The sequence below is a fragment of the Bubalus kerabau genome, chromosome 3 (genome assembly GCF_029407905.1).
Source record: "Bubalus kerabau isolate K-KA32 ecotype Philippines breed swamp buffalo chromosome 3, PCC_UOA_SB_1v2, whole genome shotgun sequence".
Classification (NCBI taxonomy): domain Eukaryota; kingdom Metazoa; phylum Chordata; class Mammalia; order Artiodactyla; family Bovidae; genus Bubalus; species Bubalus kerabau.
Genome location: NC_073626.1, coordinates 105,616,314 through 105,642,459, shown reverse-complemented (window position 1 = coordinate 105,642,459; position 26,146 = coordinate 105,616,314). Strand labels below are relative to the sequence as shown.

The following is a 26,146-nucleotide window of genomic DNA, read 5'->3' as shown; positions in this document are numbered from 1 at the left end:
AAGGATGTGTGTGTGTGTGTGTGTGTGTTTAAAGATTCTGGAAAACTGTTACATTATTATATTGTATTATTTCAATTTTTCTTATTATTATGAAGAAAAAGCCAATTAAAGAAGTATTTTCAATAAATTTTTTGAACTTATTTTAGAATGAAAAATTTCAAAATATATGACAACATTCTCAGTTGTATTATGCTAGAAAGCTTTGGATTAATTTAGATTTAGGAATGGAAAAGAACTACTGGCTATCATTATAATTGATAGTCAAAGTGTTCTGTATCAAATAACAGCTCTTGCAAAAGTCCTAAGTTATGCATTTGTGATAGTACACTTCTGATGCTACTGCTTCTTATTAATGATGATTTTACTTATGACATGGTTTTCTCAAATTCTAGTTATGTGTACTATTATTCCTATTTACCTTAGAAGATTTCTACTCCTCTTTTTCTTATTACAGCACATTTAGAAATATAGAGAGATATAAAAAGAATTGTCATTAAGAGCCTGCACTGTGATGGTTATTTAGCTTTTGAATGGTCTTTTACACAAAAATAACTGTTCTATAGAAATTTTAAGGTATGAGAAAGCACCTCACTTATAAAGAAATCCCCTCTTATTCAACTGATCAGTCAGTATTTAAAAATGCATGTGTTGGATACTGCAGATAGAAGTGTGGAAAGCATTTGTGTTTTAATTAAAATTTTAGAGGAAAAATCATTCACATGAATTAATAGCAATATTTTTAACAGGTTGCATAAATGGTGACAAAATTTGCATCTTTATATTCAAGAAGAGTATGGAGTTACTTGGTGAAGATCACTACATATGTTAAATCCTTTCAACATGTACTATAAATATTAAAAATCTGTGGCTATTAAATTACGTGAAAGCAAATGACTTGTGAGTAATCACAAATACCTGTTCTGCTCCCACTTATTACTTGTTTTCTAAAAGGTAGCATGGAAATGAAATGCAAACATAACATAAAAGAGTATGACTTCCTGTTAAATGATGCTTTATCATATAATGGAATAATACAGTCTAATTCAATACAGGACTAAACCAACATGTGAATTAAATGAGAATTCCTGAAGCCAGGAGCATCAGTACTCTAAAGTATATCCTGTTTATATATCTCTCCAGAAGTTTCTGTTTTCTTTTTTAATTGCTCCTGTGGAACTGCAAAAAGTTACAAAGAGTTAGACTTGACTGAGCGACTGAGCACATGGTATGTGGAATAGCAAAGAACTTTAGATGTAAATGGATTTCACAAATCATGAGTCAAAAGAAGCAGGGACATAGAGTTAAAAAAAAAAAACAAACCACAAACTTGTACAAAAACCATCTATGGTAATGAATGAAATGAAATGAAATTTGGTTCTGTTAGAGTTTTGATTCTCAATCAAATATATCCTTGGTAATTCTCATCTTTTTTTTTTTTTTTTTTTCTTTGAGAGGATCCCTATCATCTCACCTGTTTGCTTTTAGACTTTTTTTTTCATCTGCGATCAATGAACAAGTAGTATGCTTCTTTCAATATACTGTCAAGGGGAAGAGCCACTGTCTGGTTCTTTGGACACATAGATATTTTGTTACTAAGAAGTGAGAGTGTAGCAGTCACAGGGTTACAGAATTTCAGAAAGGAAGTCCTAAGATGTTGCTTGGAATCCTAAGATGTTCTCTGATGAACCCCAGAACTCCAGGTCTCTCCAAGATCACTTAGTTCTAGTGTTTTCACATACTGGTCTTCCAACTCCAATGGTATCTGAAGAAAGGGTTCCACTGTTTAGAAAAAGACTGAAGACCTCCAAGTACTGTCTGTCATTTCAGAGGTGAAGAAATAATACTTGAAAGTTTAACTGACCAGGGAAGCATATTGAGATGCCAAAGGGTCTCACACTTTTCAAGATTACACAGAGTGGAAAGTGACTCTGGCAAACTCTTCAAGAATAAAACTCACATCTTCTGCAATTCTAAAACACTTCTTTTTCATTATCATGTTTGATCCCTAACAGGGATTAAATTACTCCCCAGAACCCAGGGCAAATGAGTGGTATGACTGAAAAGGGACCTGCAAGCGTTTTGAATCTTCATTTTCATTCAGTGATATTTCTGGTAAGCTACAGTATGCTGTATTCACAACTACTGAGCTAGGGGAGGCAGGTAATCTTATCTGAGGGTGACAAGGGTCTGGTCTTTAATAATTGATTCCCAAAATAAAAGATGTTAAGTATTGGGCACTTTCTCCCTTGTATTCCCTTTCTGCCTTGGGCTAATGCAAGGCAGTGCACCTGGGAAGGCTTGTCTGCTTTTTAAACTTACAGTTTACCTTCTTTGAGCTGTCCTAAGGCTAGAATAGGGGGTGGCATGTGGATGTGGGGAGTTTTAGCTAGCCTTTTGACCATAGATCTAAAACCTAGTTCTGTAATAAGCCTTATTGATCTCTGACTGGCTGTTTTTTGTTTTTATTTTTTGTGTCTTATTTTTCAATTGGTTCCAAATCCAGGAGAAAGAAAACAGTTATTTAACTCTCTAAAAACCCCAGATTAATATTATCCAAGCATGATGTAAAGGATTGGAATGATTCCTCAAAAAACTAGATAATACCAATACTTTCCTAATCTGTTCTTCAGATTTATGACATATTCAGAGAACTCACACCTTAAGAAAAATAGTCTCTATCTAGAGTATCATTGTGTTTGGGTCTATCTAATGAAGACCGGAGTGATGTTCCTTTACTCTTCCCTGGCTCAAGTCCAATACCTGTAAGTCGTTTCTGCTACTGCTCCTTTTCTCACCCCTTCACCAAATGAATAACCAATTCCTGTCAATTTAATATTTGAAAGAACTTTGGAACCTGCCTATATCTCTGTATTATCTGCCTTTATCTGGTCCTAATCCATTATTATCTCTTTTTTTCCCTGTGGAGTTTATTTTCACTATGATAAGTTTCTAATTGGTCTTCCTGCTTACTGGGTCTCATAAATCCATTCCCCAGATAGCAGTGACAGTGATTAAATCATGTTAGTCTCTTGCTTAAATTTCTTCAGCAGTTTCCCATCATGCAGAGAATAAAGTCCAAGCCCCTTGACCTGGCCCCTCAGGCCCTTTGTGCCCTGATGCCTGACCAAGTTCTCCCGCTGCATTTTGGCCCCTCTCTCTATTAATGTCTGCACTTCAGTCACTCTCGTCCCTGATGGCCTACACTCAGTTCCTTGAATGTGTTCACTTTTTGATGCCTTAGATCCTTGTTATACCTCTCTTGTCTAGAAATCTGTTTTTCTCCTTCTTTTTCTCTGAGCTCTTACAGAGTTCAGCTTAATGGGGGTCACTTACGAGGTCTTTGCTGAACACTCAGTCTGCAGTAAGTTCCCTGTTTATTCTGTTATTCTCTTTTATAATACTCTTATTGCATAGCACTCATCAGCATCCTATATTTGTTTACTTGTTTGCTTTTAACCTGAAGAAAGCTCATCTCAAAATATGCACTAAATAATTATGTCCAGTTAACTAATAGGTAAGAATATTTATATATATTTAATGTTTATACAGATATATCTAATTAGCTTATGTATAGGTATATCTGGGCTTCCCCATTGGCTCAGTGGTAAAGAATCTGCCAGCCATGCAAGAGCCACAGGAGATTCTGGTTCCATTCCTGGGTCAGGAAATCTCCTGGAGGAGGATATGGCACCCCACTCCAGTATTCTTGCCTGGAGAATCCCATGGACAGAGGAGCCTGGTGGCCTATAGACCATGGGGTCTCAAAGAGTCAGACACGACTAAAGCGACCAAGCATGCATGTACAGGTTTATCTAGAGTAAATATCTCATAGTAAATGCTCATTCTCCTTGTCTGGAATACTGGTGACAGTCTTGGGCATGAACAGAGCAGATGCAGGTTTAGATTGGGTCCTTTTCTTTGCTTGTCATCTTGGTGTGTGCCTCGTCTGCTTTCAAGTCCCGCCCATCACCAATCAGAGATGAAGCCATCTACATCCGTCACATCCTGTCCACACACAGCCAGAATCAGAGCGGAAGCAGCTACTGCTAGGAGCACTCAGGCTTTTGGCTTCTGTTGTGTCAAGCTGAGTCGTTCAAACACAGGGATTTCTGTAATACATGTATTATGCCAGACGTTATGTTTTTGTTACTAAGGGTAAGAATTATACATTATTGAAAATGTTAGAAGGGACACCGTCTGCTAGTGCCTCCTGTAAAACTCCTGTTGCCTGTCAGTATTCATGAATTGCTGTAGGGGTTGTGGGGAGTTTTACGAAGTCTTTGATGACTTTGGATATGAAGGACACGTTTCTGGAAAGTTTTTTTGTCAGTTGAAACCCTTTCTCTCTATGCATGGTTTAGTTCCTAACTGATGTCACTTTGAAAATAACATTTTCCTTACCTGAGCCTGCAAATTCAGGTTAGGAAATTTCACTGGTTTCTGGCCTTCATTGTTACTATATATATATTTTTTCATGTTCAAGAATCAATGTTCCAAATTAAGATAAACACTGCCTGGACATACAGAGGTTTGATATGGTCCAAAAGCTCATTTTGTTTTAGACAAGTGCTGAGGCTCGTGAAATGGGATATCATTTTGCTGTTGCTTAAAGCTAGCAATCTCCTTTGTAGAAAAGTGACAATTTCTTAAGGATTCAACACCATTGTAGAGGCAATGTGAAACATATTAAAATGTGATGCTGATCCAAAAAAAAAAACACACACCAAAAACCATGTTTGTCTAGGTTCTTTTACATGAGGAGAGAGTTGAACTTTATATTGTAGTGAAAATTCTCTTTTTGTAAAGTTATATTAAAAGCTTATATCAGTAAAGGTTTCAAAATGAGAAGAACAATGTTTGTGATCAACAATGTCTTTTCTCAAGATGTTTCTACAATGGGAGAGTCTTTGTGGAATTGAACACAGTCCAACCTGGTCCTCAGCCTCCCAGTCTTAAAAACTTGATTTCAGTCACACACAAGGAGGGAATCCATTGCTCAGGGTGACTGATATGGAGTCAGAATACCATCTTGTTAATTTAGAATGAGAAATGTAACTCATAGATCAGCCTTACAAGCAGACTTACTCACTTTGGATAGTCCTATCTGGGCATCTAATTTATTAATGGAAGTGTGGTTGGTGAGTCTATAAGTAGAAGGAGAAGGACAAGGAAGAAGAAGAGAAAAAAGCAGAGGAAGAGGAAGAAGAAAGTCAGATAATAAATAGATTTAGATTACTTCCACAATAGGAATGGAATTTTCCAGCTGTTTGGCTAAGTGTTTGCCTCTTCTAGACAGAGCTGGATTGCACTGCCAATATAAGCCTCTGTGACTTATTTTTTAGTGTTTCGGGGGCTGACCAACTCAATTTTGAATACACATATTTTAAGATCTCTGTTCAACCTGTCAATTCAAGTACAACCAAATATTGTAGAACTTGAAGTCATTTCTTCTTTAAGGTGGTTATATATGTCTTCTCTGGTACATTATATACAGATATTAAATTTTTCAAAATTAAATCTGGATTTCAAATATTAAAGCACTATGCTAAGAATACCGTATGGATCAGCATTAAATAATCATTTGTAGTCTAGCAGTTTAGCACTATTTCAGCCAATCACAGGAGGGAAGAATGTTGGAAATAAAAACTGAGAAATTAGATGAAGAGGAAGAGGGGTTAAAGATAAGGACTGTTATTAAAGGGCTGCATCTTAGGTTCCATTTGGTTGAGGTACATTGATGCTCACTTGTCTGCTTCTTGCTTAGCCTGGACAGAAGAGACGGTCCTTGTTTGCTACAAATCTGTAAAGCAAGGCTGCTCTTTTTTCCCAGATAAAGTATCTTACTATAAGCTTTTGATTTGAATATTGGATGAAAAATTTTTAAACTGTTTAATTATTTTTATTGATTATTTTTGTGTTTCGGCTAGCTAGCCCACATTAAATGCAAATATTGTTTTGCTGACAATCTTTGCTTGATTTGTTATTTTATTACCTGTACAGAGGCCCTGTTGGAGACTTCCTTTTAAGCACTTGGCTTCTTACTGTAAACTGTGTCCCTAACACTGGAGGAGAGAAAAATAACCTGCAAGATTTTCTTTCAGCATTAACCATTTGGAGGACCTTTTAGTCCTTGTAAATGATTTCACAGAATTTAAAGTCTGAGATCACTATGGATGTGGGGCATTGGAAAAATGGGGAAAATTCACATGGGTATTTGAACTGTCATTCCCTGAACTACATCTGTGGGTTTGAAGTCATTATTAAAAAGGACAGATGGAGAGTGAAAAGTTGGCTTAAAGCTCAACATTCAGAAAGCTAAGATCATGGCATCTGGTCCCATCACTTCATGGCAAATAGATGGGGAAGCACTGGAAACAGAGGCAGACTTTATTTTGGGGGCTCCAAAATCACTGCAGATGGTGACTGCACCCATGAAATTAAAAGGTGCTTACTCCTTGGAAGGAAAGTTGTGACCAACCTAGACTGCATATTCAAAAGCAGAGACATTACTTTGCCAACAAAAGTCCATCTAGTCAAGGCTATGGTTTTTCCAGTAGTCATGAATGGATCTGAGAGTTGGACTATGAAGAAATCTGAGCACTGAAGAATTGATGCTTTTGAACTGTGGTGTTGGAGAAGACTCTTGAGAGTCCCTTGGTCTGCAAGGAGATCCAACCAGTCCATCCTAAAGGAGATCAGTCCTGGGTGTTCATTGGAAGCACTGATGTTGACACTGAAACTTCAGTACTTTGGCCACCTGATGTAAAGAGCTGACTCATTTGAAAAGACCCTGATGTTCGGAAAGATTGAAGGCAGGAAAGGCAATGATAGAGAATGAGATGGTTGGATGGCATCACTGACTCAATGGACATGAGTTTGAGTAAACTCCAGGAGTTGGTGATGGACAGGGAGGCCCATAGTGCTGCAGTCGCAAGGAGTTGGACACGACTGAGCAACTGAACTGAACTGAGAAACAAATTAAGAAAGAAATATTTATTAACAGACCCGATAAAGCTATGTTTGTTCTTTACCGAAGATCAAAGTACTGTTAAGAAAAAATGGAAATCAATTAAAGATCAGACCATTTACAATTAACTTAAAAATCTATATTTTAAATCTGGAGTATGCTCAGTTGCAAGATGTTTTCAAAGTTTTATATTGAATCAGATGACTGTTTTTAGACTTTTGAAATAAAAAATATGCCTTCAAATCAACAATCTGAATGTTATGTTGTGAAGAAAATGAGATCATCAGGTAGTACTGTTCAGTTTGGTAATATATATTTATCGTGTAATAGTAAATTTATCTCAAGCATGGCAGAACAGAGGCTCACATGATTATGGATTGTAGAATGTGGACAAGACAATCTGTATTCTCATTGTTCTAAATGTCATAATAAATGCTCTCATAAAATAACAAAATCTTCCATTCTTTGGCTGAATATATAAAATCACACTTTGGCTAATATATAAAATTGCAATTGTATATAAATATAAAAATTACACACAATATATCATTTAATTCCCATACAGTATGGAAAAACTTTAGTTTATAAGACTGACCGGCCCTGGATTCTTATTATGGGTTGAAGGTTGCTGCCTGAACTTTTGTTTAAAGGTAAACACACAAATAAATCTTGTTTTGGTTTTACTTAAAAAAAAAAAAAAAACAGAACAAAATAATAATAAAAAAAGAACCCTAGCATTACCTAGATGGCAGTCTTTAAGGGGAGTGACTCTTCTAATGATGCTAACTTTATTGTAAGTTCTGGTAGAACTGTGAGCTCTAAATTGGATGGAGAAATATTCCTTTCAGATTTGTCGTGAATATGCTGGTTGCCCTTTAAACAGGCTGGACAGGAAGCTCTGTGCAGGTATCAAAGAGAAGGAAAGCAGACTTTTCCTGGAAACTAGGCAGGAGACTAAATGAAGCCCTCAGAACAGTGAATCTCAAATAGTGGCCAATGGACTCAGGCTCATCTGTGATGACATTTTCACTGGATTGCAGTGAAATTAGGTCTCCAAGGAAAAAAAAACTTTTCATTAAATATTTTCTTTTTAAAAATTAGCCTTTATTGAGAGATGCTGTACTTCCGACTTTTTGGTGTTTATATAAGGATGTAATGATGACAGTGGATGTAGTTTCATTCCTTTTATATAATAGTTTTCCTTGATAAAATAAAAAAAATAATGGTAACTGCTTTTACCATTTTTGGGGATTTTTACTAATTCAAAAAATTTCAAAGACTAAGGAGGCCAGGATTAGGAGAATGTTAGCCTGCTAAATAACAGCTTCGTAGCTTTATTCTTGCTTAGCTTTTACAGTGACAGTTTGATCATTAAAACTGGTAACTCTGGTCTGATTTTATATGAGATTAGAAATCAGATACAGGGGCAGTGTTAAAGCTACTTAACATTACCCAAAGCTTAAGAATTTTTTGTAAAATTTGGCCAATATAATTATGGCCTAAATATTGTTAACAGAGGGCCACTGTCAGATTCTGAAAGTGTCTCATAAACAAATATTACATTTTATACTGGCACAGTTTGTTTGTTTGTACATTATTTATGCTTAACTCTGACAAGTGATAGAAACAAAGTGGATTTTGCACCTTTAGAAAACATGTTGCCCAGTTAACAGGAACATTTTTGGTAGTTTATATGCCAGAGCTAATCTGGGTTTCCATACCTTAAAAGCATACCTCTGAAGACTAAACCCTTCCATAATTTCAGTAGTTGTACACAAAGCACAAGCCCAACCTAGAGAGGTCTTCTAAAACTGTGTGAATGCACTTGGGAACTGTGGCATATATTAATACTACTTACTAATATGGACTCAAACATATTTATCAAAGCACTGAATATTCAGATGAAAGAGACTTTCGAGTTCCTGCAAGTCAGCATTACCCAAACTAAATTGTACTGCAAATTGCTAAACAGTCTAAATTCTGTACCTTAGATTCCAGATATGGCATAGATAAGAAAAAAGAGGATGTAAATGGGAGGGCATAAGCTTGAATAAAAATTTTGTATTATTATTCTGACTGAAACTCCATCTGCTTACCAAGACCGCTGTTTTTCTAGGAGTCTCATTTTATAAAGTGTTAAAAAATGTTTTATACTTCAATTATTTTATTCAACAATAGGTTATATTTTAAAAATTTGTGTGTGTGTGTTCTCAGTCAGTCATTTCCGACTCTTTGCAACCCCATGAAGTGGTGCCAGCCTGGCTCCTCTGTCCATAGGATTCTCTCAGCAAGAATACTGGAGTGGATTGCCATTTTTTTTTCCAGAGGATCTTCCCAACCTGGGGATCAAACTCACATCTCTTGTATCTCCTGCATTGGCAGGAGCGTTCTTTACCATGAGCCACCTGGGAAGCCCCCAAATTTAATACCCGTCTTTATTTTTAAAGGATTTTAGAGATATATCATTGGAGAAGGAAATGGCAACTCACTCCAGTGTTCTTGCCTGGAGAATCCCAGGGGTGGGGGAGCCTGGTGGGCTGCTGTCTGTGGGGTCGCACAGAGTTGGACATGACTGAAGTGACTTAGCAGCAGCAGTAGCTGAGGTATATCATATGTAATTACAATAAAGTCTTAACAATTATTGAAAACAAAAAATTCATTTTTGGGGGGTTTCATTTTGCTAAGGAGGATACACAGGTAACTGGTAATATAACTAAATATATATCTATTACATATGTCTTAATATATGTATATATATTACATACAACAATGGCTACACATTAGTGTCAACTGGGGAGTTTTAAACCATACTGGTGCCTGGGCCCACTTGGTATGGGATTGGACTCAATAGTTTTTAAAGGTCTCTGGTGATTCTAGCAGCTTGGAGAAATATGTGTTCTGTCCTTAGGCAGGTGCTTCTGAAAAAGGTGACTACACAAAGAGATAGTTCTCTTACATATTATTTTTCCTTATAAAATTTATTTCCAAAGATTAAATTTAAGATGTTCATTAGTGTATTTCTATGGAAGAAAATGGAAAAAGGCATTTTTGGAGGGAATCTTGGTACTTAGTTTCTCCTACATCTTTACACTATCCTCTGCATATATTATCCATTTATTTATTTCCTTCCATCTCTTCTAGATTTATTTACTTCTTTCCATCTCTTTCACCTCCCACTACTGTTAACTCTCATCCAGAAAGAAGCTTATGTCTGCCATTCTGAGTGGGCTGGATTATCCTTGCGTATATGTTAAATGCCTTAAAGCACATTGAAATTCAATAAAGACCAGGAGACACAGGAATGGTGCCAGGAGGATATGTATTAAGTGGAGGAGAATCCTTCCTCAAGAGACTGGAGGTATTTCAGTATCAGATTTTGCATATACATCTGTATACATTTGTATCTATAGCATATTGCCAAATTCAGACTTAAATTGAAGAAAGTAGGGAAAACCACTAGACCATTCAGGTATGACCTAAATCAAATCCCTTATGATTATACAGTGGAAGTGAGAAATAGATTTAAGGGCCTAAATCTGATAGATAGAGTGCCTGAGGACTATGCAATGAGGTTCGTGACATTGTACAGGAGACAGGGATCAAGACCATCCCCATGGAAAAGAAATGCAAAAAAGCAAAATGGCTGTCTGGGGAGGCCTTACAAATAGCTGTGAAAAGAAGAGAAGCAAAAAGCAAAGGAGAAAAGGAAAGATATAAACATCTGAATGCAGAGTTCCAAAGAATAGCAAGAAGATATAAGAAAGCCTTCTTTAGCAATCAATGCAAAGAAATAGAAGAAAACAACAGAATGGGAAAGACTAGAGATCTCTTCAAGAAAATCAGAGATACCAAAGGAACATTTCATGCAAAGATGGGCTCAATAAAGGACAGAAATGGTATGGACCTAACTTAAGCAGAAGATATTAAAAAGAGATGGGAAGATACACAGAAGAACTGTACAAAAAAGATCTTCACGACCCAGATAATCACGATGGTGTGATCACTGACATAGAGCCAGACATCCTGGAATCTGAAATCAAATGGGCCTTAGAAAGCATCACTACGAACAAAGCTAGTGGAGGTGATGGAATTCCAGCTGAGCTATTTCAAATCCTGAAAGATGATGCTGTCAAAGTGCTGCACTCAGTATGCCAGCAAATTTGGAAAACTCAGCAGTGGCCACAGGACTGGAAAAGGTCAGTTTTCATTCCAATCCCAAAGAAAGGCAATGCCAAAGAATGCTCAAACTACCGCACAATTGCACTCATCTCACACGCTAGTAAAGTAATGCTCAAAATTCCCCAAGTCAGGCTTCAGCAATATGTGAACCGTGAACTTCCTGATGTTCAAGCTGGTTTTAGAAAAGGCAGAAGAACCAGAGATCAAATTGCCAACATCTGCTGGATCATGGAAAAAGCAAGAGAGTTCCAGGAAAACATCTATTTCTGCTTTATTGACTATGCCAAAGTCTTTGACTGTGTGGATCACAATAAACTGTGGGAAATTCTGAAAGAGATGAGAATACCAGACCACCTGATCTGCCTCTTGAGAAATTTGTATGCGGGAAATTCTGAAAGAGATGAGAATACCAGACCACCTGATCTGCCTCTTGAGAAATTTGTATGCAGGTCAGGAAGCAACAGTTAGAACTGGACATGGAACAACAGACTGGTTCCAAACAGGAAAAGGAGTACATCAAGGCTGTATATTGTCACCCTGTTTATTTAACTTATATGCAGAGTACATCATGAGAAACGCTGGACTGGAAGAAACACAAGCTGGAATCAAGATAGCCGGGAGACATATCAATAACCTCAGATATGCAGATGATACCACCCTTACGGCAGAAAGTGAAGAGGAACTCAAAAGCCTCTTGATGAAAGTGAAAGAGGAGAGTGAAAAAGTTGGCTTAAAGCTCAACATTCAGAAAACGAAGATCATGGCATCCGGTCCCATCACTTCATGGGAAATAGATGGGGAAACAGTGGAAACAGTGTCAGGCTTTATTTTTCTGGGCTCCAAAATCACTGCAGATGGTGACTGCAGCCATGAAATTAAAAGACGCTTACTCCTTGGAAGGAAAGTTATGACCAACCTAGATAGCATATTCAAAAGCAGAAACATTACTTTGTGAACAAAGGTCCATCTAGTCAAGGCTATGGTTTTTCCTGTGGTCATGTGTGGATGTGAGAGTTGGACTGTGAAGAAGGCTGAGCACCGAAGAATTGATGCTTTTGAACTGTGGTGTTGGAGAAGACTCTTGAGAGTCCCTTGGACTGCAAGGAGATCCAACCAGTCCATTCTGAAGGAGATCAGCCCTGGGATTTCTTTGGATGGAATGATGCTAAAGCTGAAACTCCAGTACTTTGGCCACCTCATGTGAAGAGTTGACTCATTGGAAAAGACACTGATGCTGGGAGGGATTGGAGGCAAGAGGAGAAGGGGACGACAGAGGATGAGATGGCTGGATGGCATCACTGACTCGATGGACGTGAGTCTCAGTGAACTCCAGGAGTTGGTGTTGGACAGGGAGGCCTGGCATGCTGCGATTCATGGGGTCGCAAAGAGTCGGACATGACTGAGCGACTGATCTGATCTAATCTGTAGCATATACACATATATATGTGCTATAGATGTTCTTTATGTGTATGGTATATGCTGTGTTGTGTTGCAGGGTGTGGGAAAGGATGGTGTGACAATGTATCTTTTTCTTTCACTGTATTGTGTTCTACTTAGGATCAGATATTTTGATTTATTGTTTTGTATCCTCAGCCTTGCCCAGTGGCTAGAATATTACAATACAATAATGTAATATGTGCTCATTTGTGCCCAATTCTTTGCGACTCCATGGACTGTAGCCTGCCAGGGCTGTCTGTCCATGGGATTCTCCAGGCAAGAATACTGGAATGGGTTGCCACTTCCTTCTCCAGGGGATCTTCCTAACTCAGGAATTAAACACGAGTCTCTTGAGTCTCCTGCACTGGCAGACAGGTTCCTTACCACTCTTGCCAGTATTAGTGTTCTGTAAGTGTCGGTGTAATGAATGCATGATAAACAGAGAGAAGGAGGAGAGGAAGAAAGAAGGGAATAAGGATGCATTGAAGGTGACGCTCAAAGTGACAGGACAGAGAATAAACAGTTGTGGTATTTTCAGGTGTACATAGGGAGGAGGTATGCTTGGTAGGTCAGGAAAGGGAGAAAGGGGGAGACTATTCAGCATAGCAACCCACTCCAGTACTCTTGCCTGGAAAATCCCATGGATGGAGAAGCCTGATAGGCTACCGTCCATGGGGTTGTGAAGAGTCAGACACGACTAAGCGACTTCACTTTCACTTTTCACTTTCATGCATTGGAGAAGGAAATGGCAACCCACTCCAGTGTTCTTGCCTGGAGAATCCCAGGGACGGGGTCGCACAGAGTCGGTCACGACTGAAGCGACTTAGCAGCAGCAGCAGGAGCAGCATTCAGCAAAACCTAGCCCTTCTGGTCCCCAGGATCACTTCTCTCTTTAAAGGCATATACATATATAGGTATATGTACATATAAAGGGGCTTCCCAGGTGGTACTAGTGGTAAAGACCCTGCCTGCCATTGCAGGAGACATGAGAGACCTGGGTTTGATCCCTGGGTCAGGAAGAGCCCATGGAGGAGGGCATAGTAACCCACTCCAGTATTCTTGCTTGGAGAATCCCATGGAGAGAGGATCCTGGCAGACTAGTCTATAGAGTCACAAAAAGTTGGACACAACTGAAGTGACTTAGCACCCACGCAGGCAGTTTTCAATGACTGGGGGATTGAACTTCTGTATTTCTAAATGTCTTCTTCCTATGATTGCTTAATAAAGTAGGATGGGAACTAATGGTTTGTAGGAAAAAAAAAAACAAAAACAAAACTTTATGCAGTGATCTAAAGAGCAGTGAGATTTCAGAGGATCCTTGGATTGCTGCTTCTAGAAATTTATAAGAATTCTGGGGCTGCACTGTGGGGAAGAAAAGGAAAATGAAAAGAGCCATGTTTCAGTTAATTTTGAGTTGGACATGGGTCCCTGGTGGCTCAGTGGTAAAGAATCTGCCTGCAATGCAGGAGACCCGGGTTCGATCCCTAGATCTCCTGGAGAAGGGAATGGTTACCCACTCCAGTATTCTTTCTTGGAGAATCTCATGGACAGAAGAGCCTGGTGGGCTATAGGCCATGGGGTCACAAAGAGTAAGAGACATGACTGAGCTACTAACATGTTCTTACAGTGAATTTTTCCCTTGCTCACCTGTCCTTTTATGTTTTATTTTTTTACCCTCCTTATTCTCATATGTCATAACATTATTTTGAGGCAATATTTAATAAATGATAAAGTGAAAGTGAAGTCACTCAGTCGTGTCCAACTCTTTGCGACCCCATGGACTGTAGTTTACCAGGCTCCTCCATCCATGGGATTTTCCAGGCAAGAATACTGGAGTGGGTTGCCATTTCTTTCTCCAGGAGATCTTCCCAACCCAGGGATTGAACCTGGGTCTCCCGCATTGTAGGCAGACGCTTTACCCTCTGAGCCACCAGGGAACTCCCAATAAATGATAAATGACAATAAAAATTTTAAAATGTGCTTCCCACCCCCCCCCCCACCCTTGAGGCTGGTGGCAGAGTTTTAGAGTTATCTGTTTTTACATTCTTATGTTTTGTTGTCATAACTTCATATTTTCAAAAATCTTTTAGTTTTATAAGTTGACTTCTATTTTTCTTTTGACAATAATTCAGTGTATGTGTGTGGGTGGGCGTGGGTGTGTACACACATATATTTTTTTTATCTCTGAGTACTGTCAAATGTTCTTTCTGAAAAAGACATCATGTTTTCCTTCCATAAGGTCATTAACATTTTGCATCGATGTTAAGAAATGTTTCCTCTCCACAATTAAGTTATTAAAAGTCACCTGTGCTGTTTGCCTTTTGACTGCCCTTCCAGGCCACCCTCTCTCAGGGTGGCTAGTCACAAAAGCTGTCTTCTGACTAGTCTCTATCAAAGACTGACAACAGTGGAGCAGTGGGTGGGAGGAGTGTTGGGTCAATTTATTTGTTCCCCCAAATCTCTCTCTGGTGAGTGGCTGCAGTTGGCTTTGGCCCTCCAGCAAAGCCCCTCTCCAGGGAGGGGTGCTTTGCACTCACCATCTCTGGGCTGTAATAACCATCCTTCCTCTTGCCTTTTCAGGCCTCTGGGTGTACCATCTCACCACTGTTGCTGGCCCTGGTGCAAAGAGTAGTGTCCAACTCTGTGCAACCCCATGGACTATACAGTCCATGGAATTCTCCAGGCCAGAATACTGGAGTGGGTTGCCTTTTCCTTCTCCAGGGCATCTTCCAACCCAGGGATCAAACCCAGGTCTCCCACATTGCAGGTGGATTTTTTTACCAGCTGAGCCACAAGGGTCCTCTTATTAACATTTTTGGTCCCCAGGCTTGAGTGTGTCATCTGCTTGGACTGTGACCCTGCCAAATACAGCACATCAGGGCATTTATCCTAGGCCCCCACTAAATGGTCAACGTGTGGAGAACTAAAAATCCTTTTTCATTCTTTTTGTGTCTGAGGGGAGAAGTCTGTCTCCTGCTTTTGGTCTTTCACTTTTCCTTTTTCTCCAGGAAGGATTTTGAACTTTTAACTCGTCTTCAACTTGCCCCAGTTGAGAATGTTTAAATATCAACCTATTTCCAGGGACATGGAAAATATTAAGGAATGCATTCTCAGACTTATCCTGGTGTGGGCTTCATGCAATGGATTGAGATCTGAGGGTCCTGGCTTCGTCTTGAAGGCAGGCGCAAGTAAGTTGTTTCTGCTCTGCTGTGTATTTTCTGAGATAGTAAAGTATCTGAAATTCCTGAGGGAAGAGCCCGTTTTTATTTTATCAAGTCATTGAAAGTAATTTCTTATCATTTATTAAATATTGCCTCAAAATAATAATTTTCATTTTTTTCTTTCTCAAATTTCCCTGGTGACTCAGTGGTAGAAAAATTTGCCTGCAATGCAGGAGATGCAAGTTTGATCCCTGGGTCGGGAAGATCCCCTAGAGAAGGAAATGGCAGCCCACTCCAGTATTCTTGCCTGGGAAATCCCATAGGCAGAGGAGCCTGGTGGGCTATAGTCCATGGGATTGTAGAAGAGTCAGACATGGCTTCGCAACTAAACAACACCACCTATGACTTTGAAGAAGTTTGTGTGTACAATCCTGGTAAGTTGCTCAATGTTTTTTTTTTTCCTTTGTGAGCAGTTTGTATTGACTTTATCAATCTTTAAAAGAAGAAACACTTAATAAAATTAATTAAATATAAATTTTAAGATATTTCTTTAATGGAAATTAAATACTGCATTCATATATTGTATCTTCATTTTATTTGAAAACTTAAAATTATTTGTAGAGAAAGCATGGGAATAAATGCTACCTTTTAATCTATTGTGAGAAATATATAACACGTTGACAGATGAAAATAACTAGGGACTATTTTATAAACCTTCAATCATCAAATAAGTGACATGCTTGAGTCAATCAACTTGAGAGGTTACTGGTCCACTGATGAAACCATTTGAAGAAAATGTGCTGTTTGATGTTACAGAAGCCAAAAGCTGAATAAATATGTCATCTGTTTTTCATTTTAATTCACTATTTCAGAAGTATTTACTGTGTATTAAAAAATCTTTTTACTCTTTCAAATCTTTTGGACAACCTGGAGAAATTCAGAACAGTTTAACATATATCTATAGAAGCACATTCGCAGCTGAGTTATCTTGTTCATATGTGATATTAATGGCATTATATATAAACTTTTTAATTTGTGTAAGAAAACTGTTATTTTACTATTTAGCTGCTGAGTTTTAAAAAGCATACATAAAATATAAAAGACTTTTAGTTCAGGACAAAAATTAATTAATAACAGAAAGTTTTTAAAATTTTACTTCTATATTATAAATCAATCTGAAAAGTATTTCTAGTTTGGAACAAAAGTATCTGGGAGCATGTTACCTTTAAAAAATAAATATGTTTTGAAAGGACAAGCTGTATTTTAAGAGACTTATTTTGTGCAATTGTCCATGAGGAAGCACTGTTAAATTAAGAGATTCTCCTAATTCAATTCTCCCTCCAGTTCCTCTTCTTTCCTTGAAATTAACACCCAATTGCTGTTTTTCCCCCCTCTCATTTTAAACCTCTCTCTTGTTCACAAGTTGTTTTTTTTAAAAAGATCTCTCTCTTCTCTCCAGATGCTTTTCTCTCTTCTCTGCTTTCTGCCCTCTCACCCCAGCCCACTCCCTTTAGCCTGGATCCATCCAGTCCTACCTCTTGACAAAGCTAATTTCTTCTTCTCAGTTTGGCTACTAAATCTTACACTGAGCCCTAAACAGGCTACTTGCAATGCCTCTGGATATCCATAATGCATCTCCAAACACTCTAAATGCCACCACTCCTTAATTCACTGATTTTTAGCCAGAAGCAGGGAGGGAGGGAAATATCAGTGCCTTACTTGAAAGCTATTGTCTTCCACTGGTTTTCATTAAGGGGATGGGCGAATTAAATGTAATACTTCTCAGGTTTTCTTGAATTGGTTTCTGGAAGTGTGTGTCTTTACCCAGGCACATTCAGGCAGCAGAATGAAAAGTGGTGAGGGAAAGCGACAGGGGTGTTGAAAGTCTCTAAGTGGGAACCTATAATTTCTAGAAAGAAATAGTTCTGCAAACAGGAGATGTGATTACATAGGCTTAATTAACAGTTCAAAGTATTGGGGAGGACTTATCAAGGTAGGATGCATGCTTCTTGTTCTTTAATGAGTAAATGACCCCTTCCAGTGCATGAGCACACATCAGAAGCACATGGTGATGAAGAAGTGCTGTGGTGGGAGATCTGATCAAAGTTTCTCAAAACGGACTCCAAGTATTTGATGAAGAAGATTAACATGGAGACGATTTACCAAACAAATACAGCATAAAGAGCCAAGAGACCTTCTAAGGGACTTCAAGGCTCCAGCTTGCCCACATAAAGAATATCATTCAACAGAAAGAAAACAAAGACAAGAATAAATATCTAAGAGCACTGAGTCTGTAGAACAACTGAACTGCCGATTGATGACTTTTCTGTTCTTTTTTTAATATATACATTAGAAGATGCTTTCAGTTTTTAAAAGCAAACAAAGCCATGAGTTTGACCTGGGTCCTAACTGTGTAACTCTCTTAAGTGTTCTAAAAGATGTCTGGACCAGAATTGGTTAATTAGCGCTTTGTGTTGCACTATGTTACATATGACCTAACCAGAGATAAAAAGGTTTAAAGGTCTCTTGTAACCCTGCAATGCCATTTGTAACACAAAAATAACCCCCTTTCATTACTAGCGTGCCACTGTAGCACGCAGGTTATTTTTTTCCTTCACTGCAATAAGGGCAGCTTTCGCATCAGAAGAATTCTTGGCAAATTAATGCGCTACCTCTTGGGCTAATTAAATTAGAAAGGATCAAAAATACAGAGCGGCTTTTGTGGTGGACACAATGTCGTGCTTCATGCATCTTGCTCAGAGAGGAATTTCTGCCATTTAGCCCCCTTTGCCTCTAGCAGTGTTCTGGACTCTCTAACACAGTCAAGTTCCTAATTTGCCTCAATGAGAGAGAATTATTAACTGATAATAAGAAAAGGAGCATTCACAGCTCCAGGCTGGGCTGTGTGGAAAAGGGTGATCTACCCAGCACCTGAAGCACATGCAATTTTTATTAATTCCTGCCTAAAATAATGCATTCAGGAGTAAAATTTCTGTGCAGATGACAAAAACTATTACGCCTTTGATTCGTTCATTCTAAAAATGTGAACTACTTTAGTTCAAATATAACCAGATTAAACAACTAAAGCGGTCGCTCACCTCTCTCTAAATCCAGTTTGGATTGCAGCAAGCGTGTTTTATGTCGAGCATTTGCCACTGCCACTTAAACTGATTGTTCCTATTGAAATCGCTGAGCGCACAAGTGATTTTGACAATAATTAATATTGTTCTGTCTATATTGTGGTCTTTTGTTTGAAGATGACACTGATGATGGTGTTGCTATCTTTATGGGCATTAATCCCAGAAAGAGAGATTCGGCAACCGTAGGCTTCAGCAATCAATCCTTGAATGACTGTGCTTCCTTAGACCTTGGTGTTTTGTTGCTGCTTGTAGAGTCTTTTGTTTGTAAGTCTGTCAGTTTGTTTCTCAGGTATCACGGAAGCTTTGATCAAAACAGATACCTCACTTCTACTTGCCAAAACTTAACTAACAGCCTGTTGCTTTCCTGAATATGATTTCACAACTGCCAGAGTTTATTCAATTGGTATTTGTAGAGTTTCTTCTGCTGTTCTTTTGAAGATGACTTATGTTAGTGAATTTTTCTGTCTTCCAGGTTTCACACATCTACAATCACAGAGCTTGGACTAGCCTACATATGTAACAATGTTAAACTGAGTGCATGTCTTTGTATATGAAGAAGGAACCTAAGTGTGTTTGTAAAAAAAAATGATTGAAAGAAGTGTTGCCTGTTGTGCCAGAACCATACTTATTCTTATGTAAATCCTTGGCTTGGTTATAATTTTTGTTGATTCAAACCATTTGTCAAGATGAAAAAGTCTCATCATGCTATTGTGTGGTATGTGTGTGTTGCTCATTCTTGAGCTTCCTTCAGTTGTAACAGAAATTAGTGATTGTGTTTGGATATTCTTTTTGCATCTTTGACTTTTTAAAAGATTTTCATAGTATATATAAATGCAAAAGTAGATCTTGATCTGCTTCAATACTTCCATGGTGAATTGTTGTTTTTAAACTATGTTCAAAAATTCCCTTCCATGCTACTCTCTCAATTCCTCCCATCCTCTCATTCTCCCACTGGGTCCACAGTCTGTTCTCTAAGTCTGTGTCTCCCTTGCTGCCCTGCAAACAAGTTCGTCAGTACCATCTTTCTAGATTCCATATCAGTTCAGTTCAGTTGCTCAGTCATGTCCGACTCTTTGCGACCCCATGAATCGCATCACGCCAGGCCTCCCTGGTTCCAAATAGGAAAAGGAGAACGTCAAGGCTGTATATTGTCACCCTGCTCATTTAACTTATATGCGGAGTACATCATGAGAGACGCTGGTCTGGAAGAAGCACAAGCTGGAATCAAGATTGCCGGGAGATTCCATATACATGTGTAAAATAGATAGCCAGTGGGAGTTTGACCTGTGACACAGGGAGCTCAACCCAGTGCTCTGTGACAACCTAGAGGAGTGGGATGGGGTTGGAGGTGGGAGGGACATTCAAGAGGGAGGGAGCATATGGATACCTGTGGCTGATTCTTGTTGATGTATGGTGCTAACATAATATTAGGATACAGGATATCCTAATATCCATAATAGGATAAAGCAATTATCCTCCAAAAAAAAAAAAATCCCTTTCTTGTGTGTAGCCTGGATTCATCTACAGTTCACTGGTTAAAAATTCAAGAACCATTTGTGATCTTTGCAATATGTTAAACCAATGATTTTTCTGAAATCCAGACAATATTCAAATGTCATTTTCAAATTTCCTGTTTCAATCCCCAAACATAATGAGCAACAAATTTGTTCTCTTTGAGTCTGTTACCTTGCCTCCCCCCATCTTTCTTTGAGTGCTAGAAAATCTTTCTAAACTAGTATTAGCCATTTTGGTCTTGTTACTACTCATATGACTGTGTACTAGTAGCCTTAGGAAATCAAACTTCTTTCACTTTAATTCATACTTCCTCTTTCAATATTCATCTCAAGTACTACTGACAAAAGTTTTCTCGGATCATTTCATGTTATACTCATAACATCTTCCCTTCAACATAATTTAATTCACAAAATGAAAAGATTTGTGATTGTTACATGCTAAGAATCTTTGGTCTGGTCACTGTAATTTTCATGCATGATATTTTAATTACTTGAGAATTTATATCATGTAGCATGTTTTCTTTTATTGCCCTTAGCATCTAGCTTGGCATACTCTAAATATTCAATGGATTCTTTTGTTTTGCCAAATGATTTCTTTTATGGGTACCAGGAATCAGTTTTATCAATAGTGCTATATGTTTGTGTGAAAGAAAAGATGTATAGAGTCTTATCTTATGGAGCTATGAACTAGCTTCTAAAGTGAAAATATAAGGAGAAGATTGTGTTAGGCAAAATTACCTTAAGAATTCTTTCTTAGGAAGCTGCCGTATTGGAGACCAATGGATTCTATTTCCTCAGTATGTCCAAAACAGCAAGGTTTTTCTCCAGTAATGGAATATATAACTTTTTTTGGTTTGAATATAAATAAATGGCTAGCATTTAAGATCCATATTTTAGAAAATAATGGTTTTCTGAGTCACCCTCAGAGCTGGAAGTTGTTTAATATATGAAAGACACATGAGAACTGAGATTGGCTAAAGGAAGAGAGGCCTCATGTCTCTTATTTCATGCTCATTGTGTAGAAACAGCTGGCAGGATTGCCTTAATACATAAATAAATCTTTCTTCATTTATTCATTTATATTTTTGGTTAAGTTATGTATAGTTGTGATTCCATTATTTCAATGTACATTATAATGTGCCTCCATTGTGCAATTTCTCTCTTATTCCAGACAAAATGCTTCCTGATATACATTTTGAAGCTGTGTTCAGAGCAAGGACCTGGCTTGTAAAGGCAATCTTGAGGCTCTTCTTTGAATGTTAAATCTACTTTGCCCCATTTTGTCTTCATTATGACCAACTTAGTATGGTGGTCAAGGTGTAATCGATGTATAATCCTTCATATGGAAAATATGTCACTCTTTTTTTTTCATTTTTAAATTTTTAATTGGAATATAGTTGCTTTACAATGTTGTGTTAGTTTCTTCTGTGCAGCAAAGTGAATCAGCCACACACACACACACACACACACACACACACATATGTATATGTAAAGTTTCCCTGGTCGCTCAGTCAGTAAAGAATCTGCTTACAATACAGGAGACCTGGATTTGATTCCTGGGTCAGGAAGATACCTTGGAGAAGGGAATGGCCAACCTAAGGATTCCCATCCAGTATTCTGGTCTGTATAATTCTATTGGCAGAGGAGCCTGACAGCTACAGTCCAAGGGGTCACAAGGAGTCTGACATGACTGAGCAATTAACACACACACACACACACACACACACACACATATGTATATACAGTCCCTCTTTTTTGGATTTCCTTCCCATTTAGATCACCACAAAGCATCAAGTAGAGTTCCCTGTGCTTTACAGTTGGATCTCCTCAGTTGTCTAGTTTATATACATGAGAAATGCTGGACTGGATGAAGCACAAGTTGGAATCAAGATTGCCAGGAGGAATATCAATAACCTCAGATATGCAGGTGACACCACCCTTATGGCAGAAAGCAAAGAAGAACTAAAGAGCCTCTTGATGAAAGTGAAAGAGGAGAGTGAAAAAGCTGGCTTAAAACTCAACATTCAGAAAACTAAGATCATGGCATCTGGTCCCATCACTTCATGGCAAATAGATGGGGAAACAGTGGAAATAGTGACAGACTTTATTTTTGGGGGGCTCCAAAATCACTGCTGATGGTGGCTGCAGCCTGAAATTAAAAGATGCTTGTTCCTTGAAAGAAACATTATGACCAACCTAGACAGCTTATTAAAAAGCAGAGACATTACCTTGCCAACAAAAGTCTATCTAGTCAAAGCTATGGTTTTTGCAGTGGTCGTGTATGGATGTGAGTGTTGGACTATAAAGAAAGCTGAGCGCTGAAGAATTGATGCTTTTGAACTGTGGCGTTGGAGAAGACTCCCAAGAGTCCCTTGGACTGCAAAGAGATCCAACCAGTCCTTCCTAAAGGAAATCAGTCCTGAATATTTGTTGGAAGGACTTATGCTGAAGCTGAGACTCCAATACGTTGGCCACCTGATGTGAAGAACTGACTCAATGGAAAAAACTCTGAAGCTGGGAAGGATTGAAGGCAGGAGGAGAAGGCGACGACAAAGGATGAGACTGTTGGATGGCATCACCGACTCAATGGACATGAGTTTGAGTCAAGTCTGGTAGTTGGTTATGGGCAGGGAGGCCTGGTGTGCTGCAGTCCATGGGGTTACAAAGAGTTGGATACAACTGAGTGACTGAACTGAACTGAACTGAACTGAACATATGCCAATTCCAGTCTCCCCGTCAATCCAATACCCTCCTTCCCCTACTTTGTATCCATACATTTGTTCTCTATATCTAGAAAAATGATGTAGATGAACTTATTTGCAAAGTAGAAATAAATATGTTACTCTTTTAAATCCCAGTGTTGTCAAAAAAGTGTAGTTTAGTGAGAAATATATCTGCAGGACCATAAAAATCATTAAGGAGATTTTTCACTGTTTTCAAGGAGTCCTGTAGAATTTTCTTATTGTTCTGAGATAAACAAACAAACTGAACAAAACAAAACAGGTATGTGGTCAACTTCCTTGCTTCATGCTGAACTCTCCCAACTTTGTCATTAGTATTTGTCTTAACTCACAAAAAGCTAGTTTCCTAAAAGTCTGGAAAAGCCTCAGGGAGGGAGAGATCACACATGCTTCCTAGGAGGCCTTATCTTTAGAAGAGAGATTTTAAGGTATTAGATTTTCAGAATTATATGGCATTCTTTTCCTTGAAGATTATTTTCACTAAGTTATGGTTCCCTAAGATGACACTGATTTTAATAAATAGATGGTCTCAGGACAAGCTATTCTACTTTTTTTTTTTTTTAATAAAAAGCTTTTTTAGCAAACATATTTTACAATGGTTCAAATTTATCTGTTTCTCTTCTTCACACAGTGATTGCTGGTGAAGCACACACACTTTTACCCATTAAACATTTTTCACAATGGAATTCACATTCTTTCATAAATTTTAACATTAGGTAGGTGGACTGCATAAAAGATGCCAATTCTTTTCAAAATGACAGTTGTAACATTTTAAAGTCTACAATCTAGTCTTGATCTTCTCTACTTTTAAGATTTTACTTTCCCTGAACATATATTGGACCCAGAGAAACAGAACATGCCTATTTTCTTTCTAATATGAGAGTGCTGTGTTTGAAAGTATCATCTGTATGTGCTTTATTTTTATTTCAACCATACGTGCTTTTATAAGTATTTGAAAAGAAAATATTTTAAAGATTTGAAATAGAAAGAAGGGAATATATGTGAGTTACAGCAGCCCCAGGGTAACAGTATCTCACACACTAATGATTCATATGGAGTTTATGTGTCTATTTATGCTGTCATTTATTTGGGGGAGGGGTTGCTAGAGAAAGCAAGCAGTGTACAGAATATTCCCAAATACCAGTGGTTTCTGAAGGAAAAAAAAAAAGGACACCCTGAGCATTATCCTTATTTAATTAGGAGCAATCATTACTTAATTATTCACATTAATTCAGTTTCTTATAACAGTCTTACACTTATTGGCACTTCCTCTTTTTTCCCCTTTGTTCTAAAAGAAAGGAGGAGTGTTCTGTATTATTTGAAGGGGAAAAAGGTTTATCTTCTGATGAAATTATATAAAAATATTCATATTTAGGGGCCTGGAGTCATGTGGTGTCTGATTTTATATATGATCTAGGACTTTTATATAATTATTCCACACTCAAATAAGTAACTATCTTTAAAAGAAGCCAGAAAACTTGAACTCAGATCTCTCTCATAAATGTAGGATTTAGATGATCAGAGTCTAGATTCTGACTTGGAGAAAATGAGTGCAACATCTAAGAGCTATGTGTGATGATAACAAAACAGTAGTTATATGGGGACACTCTTAGTGAAGCCAGAACTCCTATAAATGACTGAAGGTTGTTAAGAATGGATGGAACATAATTAAGTCAGCACACCAACAAGATATTTTTACTTCTTTACAAATTACTTGTTCATGTAGATTACCCAGAAAATTAGCTTTCTGAAAGATGTTATGAAACAGTTGTTTCTATTTCTATATGTCTTAATAAAGTCTAGAAAACAATTACACTAAGAAGCACATAGACTGATTTGCATCATCATCACAAACCTAAAAGAAAGGGCAGATGAGTCTGAAAAAATGTTCAGAAGTCATTCCCTTTTCTGTAGTGTGTGTGCATTGACATACCAGAAGGAGTGAAAAGAGCAAACATTAAGGAAATTAATTGAAAAATTATTAGTTCTTACCATGCAGGGGCAAGAATAAATTAAAGCAGATCCACATTGGAAAGTTTCCTTTCTACTTTTACCCACACATCCATTTCTTTGCCTTTTGCAGTTAACTAGAAAAGAAAGAGAAAACTATTTCCAGGTGTCTTCACTCAGTCTCTCAGCTTCAGAAATATCAGTGAATGACTTTACTACTGAAAGGGGGGAGAGAAAGAGGATATCATCTCTTCTGATCCTCTGTTACAAATATAGTACAAAATGGTGTAAAATAGTTCTATTGAGTTCCAGATTTGTGACTACAAAAAAAATCGAGTATTTCTTTTTCTCTTTGCTTGAAAATCAAGTCCACCCTGTCTCGACCACATAAATAGAACAATTTTCCTCTGTGAACTGCTTGATGAGGCTGTGGCCAGATTCATATAAATGTCATAAAAACAGAGTACAGAATGGATTATTTTATGATTAAGATCTGTATGGATCTTTGTATGAATGCGACGTGCTTTGGCAGGGTTCTGCCGCACGCACACTACTTTTAGTGTGTGTGGTGGAAAAAATGGCCTGCCACACTGTCACTTTAATGTCTTTCTGAAAAGGAACAAAAATCACTGGGCTCTACCAGAGGTTACAGCAATCATACAAAGGTTGGTCTGCGAGCCAGTACAGTGTGTGTTCTATTTCCCATTGTGATAATAATCAGCTTCAATAAAACGCCACAAGATTTCTCAGCACTTTGTCATTAAATGCCATGTTGACATCCAGTAGTAATCACAAGGTAAAATTTTCCTGTTCTCTTATGTAAAAAGATTTATTTTTCTCACCGTGTATTTGATCGCGTCAATGAGCTGATATCTTTCTGTATCTTACTCTTTATCTCTTCTGTTCAGCTCTTTTAGGGGAGAGAGAGGCTTCATTCAGATTTAATTTTTTGAAACATCAGACAAGCTGCTATCAGCACGTGGATGCCAAGATGGCCCTTGAATAAAGAATTGTGGTTTAAGAATTTCAACCAAAGGATTAATGTATTAAAGTGAAT

The 26,146-nt window shown here is 37.9% G+C and overlaps 1 long non-coding RNA gene across 3 annotated transcripts in view; it reads left to right on the top strand.

Annotated features, from left to right (window-relative positions):
- LOC129646469 (uncharacterized) overlaps nucleotides 1-26,146 on the top strand; it is a 270,429-nt gene that overhangs the window by 179,042 nt on the left and 65,241 nt on the right. Inside the window, exon 6 of one of the 3 annotated variants that reach the window (XR_008711966.1) lies at nucleotides 19,357-20,011. The exons of 1 other annotated variant lie outside the window; for it this stretch is intronic. This is a non-coding gene — a long non-coding RNA (uncharacterized LOC129646469). Of the gene's footprint in view, nucleotides 1-19,356; nucleotides 20,012-26,146 lie in introns of those variants that run through there. One more of the 3 variants, XR_008711964.1, reaches the window with a different exon arrangement.